Source organism: Callorhinus ursinus, unplaced genomic scaffold (assembly GCF_003265705.2).
Source record: "Callorhinus ursinus isolate GAN/ISIS: 27379988/994484 unplaced genomic scaffold, GSC_fseal_2.0 scaffold77, whole genome shotgun sequence".
In the NCBI taxonomy this organism is placed as follows: Eukaryota; Metazoa; Chordata; class Mammalia; order Carnivora; family Otariidae; genus Callorhinus; species Callorhinus ursinus.
In genome coordinates this window covers 3,502,416-3,507,415 of record NW_027397139.1, presented here as the reverse complement: position 1 = coordinate 3,507,415, position 5,000 = coordinate 3,502,416, and positions in this window count along the sequence as shown.

Genomic DNA, 5,000 nt, shown 5'->3' with positions numbered 1-5,000 from the left:
CGGGCCGCAGGTGTGCGGGGCGCGCGGGGCCACGTGCGCGCAGGTGCCGGGACGCGCACCCCGGCGGCGGGCAGGGACGGGAGGAGGCCGGGAGCGCGTGCCGTCTGTGCGCACCCCGCCCGCGTCGGCGCCAGTCTGAGGACCCCTGGGGCCAGGGCCTCGGTGGGCCTGCGGAGGCTGCGGTGCGGGAAAGGCCGGGACGCCCTGACTGGGCCGCTCCGGGTCCGGCCCCCTCCTCGCTGCCTCGTCCTCAGGCCAGGCCTCCACCACCTGGCTCTTGGACGCCTGCCCCACAGCCCCTTCCCCTCCAGCCCGCTCCCCACTTGGGCCCCAGAGGAGACTGAACCTCTGTGCTCCGGAACCGACCCTAGCTCCTCATTGCCCTCGGGATCTTGTCTAAAGGCAGCGCGTGCTCCTGGCTCTGCCGCATCCCCCTGCCTCCCAGCCTCCCCCTCACTTCCCCAGGGAGGGCCCCGGGCTCTTCCTCCAGCGCTCGGGGCCGCCGTTGGCCTCAGGGCCTCTGCCTTTGCTATTCCCTCCGCCCGGGCTGCCTTTGCCTTCATCCTTCCTTGGCCAGTTTGTAATCTCGTGTGTGTGTTTGAGTAACTGGGCTTTCCCACCTTTTACATACTGTGACTAGTCTGGGGACTTGTGGGTGTCCCTCTGCTTGGGAAGCTCGAGTTGGAAGGGGGGCCTCCTCATCTGAGAATCACGGAATGGCCCCGTTGCAGGGTCCCTACTTCTAAGCCCCAGGCTGGGAACCGGTGGTGCCGGCATGGAAGCTACTAGACAGGGCAGACATGGGACTAGGAGTGGGGTGTTCTAACCTCCAGGACAGGGCCTGCGCCGCACTGGCCAGGGGTGAGTATGGCCGCATTAAGGGAGTCTAGCAGGGCAGGTGGAGGTTACTACAGTTGGGGGCCACGGGGGCAGAGGACGGGGGTGGGGGCGCCCTCTCCCCCATCGTGCTAATAACACCAGTGCTCAGCTCCTTTTAAACGCGGGCCCTTGGCTGCTTGCTGCACTCACGGCCCCACTCCCATTTCACAGATGAGCAAACTGAGGCTGGGAGCTGACATTGTCCCCAGGGAGGGGCACGCGGAGGGCCCAGCTGCCTCAGCCCTGGCGTGTAACCCTGTACTCTCCCCCCCACCCATCTTCCCTGCCCGCTGCATCTTCCTGGCTGCTTCGATGGCAGCTTGACGTCCGCTCAGCCACCTGTGACTCAAGCAGGCTCTGTTCCCAGACTGTCGCGTTGGCTGGAGGCCCAGAAACTGCATCTCAGGAGGCCGTAGGCCAGGCCCCCCACAGGCGGGGGGTGGGGGGCGGCTCCCTTCCTGGCCGCAGAGAGGTCCACAAGGATGATGAGGGCAGCCCTCCCTCATGGCTCCCCACCGCCGTGACCAGCCTAGAACACTGCACAGAGAAGTGGTCACGACGGACCTGCGGTGTGACCTCGGGGTGGTCACTTCCCTTCTCTGAGCTTCTGTGTCTCCCTTTTAAAACCGGCCTCTCCTGATACCTGCTCCTCAGGGCCCTTGGAGGAAAGCGTTATTGAGCATCTATTACGTACCAGGCCACGCGCTGGAGGGAGGAGACTCTCAGGGAAATGAGGGGGTTCACCACGGCTGGCAGGGGAAACAGATTCATGAAATAATCATGAAGCGGGGTGGAGAACTCAGCAGAGACACCCAGTGCCTAACTGGGCGGGGGGCAGGGACGCTTCCCCGAGGAGGGGCGCTGGAGGCGAGTCCCGCAGGCTGAGAGGCAGCCTGGAGCCATGGCCAGGGTTCAAATCCAGATGCTGCCACGGCTTCCTGGCCGTAGGGCGGCGGGACACTCCCTGCAGCCTCAGTTTACGCACCTGCAATGTGGGGGTCCGATTGCTGCCCATCTTCTGGGCCTGCACAGACTCCCAGTGACGGAGGGGACACCAGGGGACTGGCCGCTCTGCCCAGCTTGTGGTCGTGGCTCCACAGCCCGGCTGAAGGGCAGGGGGAGGCCTCGCACCCATGCAGCTCGGGACCTGTGCGGGCCTGCTCCCTCTGCCCACAACGCCCTTCCCCAGCCTTCCCCCGGCTCGCCTCCCTCCCGACTCCCGCCTCCACCCCTTCCCTCCTCCTGGTTGTCTCCCCAGTTGAGATACTCTGTAATTTACTGATTTATCCTCTTTATCATGTGCTCTTCCTTCTTTATTGCTCTGGCTCGGGGACGCGTGCAGTGGGCGTCCGTAGATCCTGGGTGAATGACTGAGCGACCCAGTGATGCCGAGGGCGGTGGTGTTTGCTCCCAGGGGTGGGGGTTCTGAGTGGAGAAGCAGTACCCTGATGTTCCTCTCGGCATCTGCCCCTCCCCGAAACCACTGCTTCTCTTCTTTCTGTCCTTGGCCAGCATCTTCCACTCCCTGTCTCACGGGAGCACCCGCGGAGAGCAGGGTCTCGCCTGCCCCACGTGCCGCCGTGTCCCCGGGCCACAGAGTGGGTGCTCAGCAGGCGGCTGGAGTGTGCACCTCGGCGGCACTGCTCCTTTGCGTCCAGCAGGGTGAGGGAGGTGGGCCCAGCATCCCCAGCGGGGGGTGGGGGGGCGGTGTGAGGGCATCGTGGAAAGGGGGTGCAGCTGGGCCGGGTCGAGCCTCCCTGGGTGGTGGGGCGGTAGTACCTGGTTGCCAAGGTTACGACCACCTGTGCTGGGGATGTTGCCATGGAGATGGACCACCCAGGAGGAGAGCACAGCTCCAGATGGGGAAGCCGCGGGAGGGGGTGGGGGCGGGGAGGTGGCCTCCTGCCCAGGGGGCTCCGGAGCCCTGGTGCGCCCCTCTGGGTGGGGCTGTCCTGGGTCACAGCTCTGCCGTCTTGCACCTGGGAAAGCCAGCAGGAGCCCTTAGGTGGCAGTAATCCTTTCTAAAATTAAAAGCCCGTCTCCTCTTGCCCTCTCTCCAGCGTGCCATGCGGTCGTGGCCAGCGGGGGGGGCTGTGGGGGGTAGGTGGCCCGGTAGCCGCAGGTGTGGCCCCAAACGGCTGCGCTCTGGGGCCATCCGTTCCTGGGGGGCAAATGTGCAGTGATTGAGGCCTTGGGCTCCAGAGCCCTATGCCTGGGGTCCCTGCTGTGTGACCTTAAGCTGGTGACCTAACCTCTCTGGGCCCCAGGAGCCTTGTCTGCCCACGGGGATAATAACAGTGAGTCCCTCTGGACTCTGTCCGAGGGTGGAACGGGCAGGTCATAGCCGCACGGCAGCCGATCCACACTAAACAACCGTGAACGATCATCAGCCACGGTTTACTGGGTCCACATTTCCTCACCCCGTGTGCAGTGCACTTGGGATACTGAGTCCCCCACACACAGCCCCGTCGTCCGACTGGGGAGACAGAGGGGCCGAAAACCCAGGCTGCGAGGCAGGTGTCACGGGAGGGGTGTCCAGAGTTTAGCCAAGCTGCCCCGTGAGGCGCTGCTGCCTCGGTGTCCACCTCGTTTGGCCACGTGGCCTGTGGGGGCCTGGAACCGGCTCCGAGGAGCGCGCTCCCTGGACAACAGCATCTGGGGCACAGCAAGTGTAAGCGGGTGCTATGACGCCCATGACAGCCCTGGGATCGGCCCTCTCCCCGCCTCGGGGGGCCTCCCCTTAGCTATGCCCCCCAAGGAGCTGACCAACCCTCCACCAAACACTCCACCCAGGGACCCTACTAAGGCCAGTGCCTGGTCCTACTGCTCTCTGCCTGCACCCTGCCCGGCTCCCCCCGGGGCCCCTCAGGCATGCCCTGTGCCTCCTACAGGTCCTGTGAGTAACAAACTTCTCTGCTTCAGTTCCTCTGGGGTCCTGGGGCTCTATTTAAGAATTGTTGATTTAGGGCACCTGGGTGGCTCAGTTGGTTGGGCGACTGCCTTCGGCTCGGGTCATGATCCTGGAGTCCCGGGATCGAGTCCCGCATCGGGCTCCCTGCTCGGCGGGGAGCCTGCTTCTCCCTCCGACCCTGCCCCCCCTCATGTACTCTCTCTCTCTCTCTCTCTCAAAATAAATAAATAAATCTTAAAAAAAAAAAGGAATTGTCGATTTCACAAAGTCACAACAAGGGGACAGTTTGACTGCAACAGAAGGTGAGCATGAAAAGGCACTCAGGGGTGCCTGGCTGGCTCGGTCGGTTGGTAGAGTGTGCGATTCTTAATCTCAGGGTTGTGAGTTTGAGCCCCATGTTGGGTGTGGCGATTACTTAAATCAATAAAATCTTAAAAAAAAAAAAGAGGCATTCAGACTTTTTCTGAAGGGAAGTTGGGAGCCATAGAGGGTTCTAGGCAGGGAGCGTGAGGTTTGGCTTTGTGTGGCCACATGGGAGGAGTCTTTGTACAGAAGCCACGAGCTTTAAGAAATGTCCTCTGAACATGTGACACCCCCCACAGAGCAAGTTCTTCTTTCAGAGTGGAATTCACCCCCCACCATTAAAAAAACACACTCTGCTCTGATACACATGGAAATTAAGAGCCCCACGCAGATCCCAAGAGAACTGCTTGTTTATGTTAACTTTTTGTTATGGAAATTTTATTTATTTTTTCTTGTTTAAGTAGGCTCTACACCCAGCGTGGGGCTCGAACTCACGACCCTGAGATCAAAAGTCACATGTTCCACGGACGGAGCCAGCCCGGAAATTTTCAAACACAAGCCAAAGCTGAGGGCGTCATACAGCGATCTCCCACGGACCCATCACCCGTGGGCCCTCGGGCTTCACGAGGACCTCTCAGCTCTGCCCGACAGACGTCGCTGCAGATCCCCGACATGTGCAATTCTGTCCATGTCTAAAATATAAGGACTTAAAAAAAACAAACCAAATCCAACAATTCCATTGTCATCCTTTAAAAAATTAACAGTCATTCCTGAATATTCTCCAATGTCCAGCCAGTGCCCAATTGCCCTGATTGTCTTGTAAGACGCTTTCACTTTGTTCAAGTTGGGGTCCAAATTCAGTCCATTTGTCGCCGTCGGTCGATGCGTCTCTCGTAAGGAACAGGGT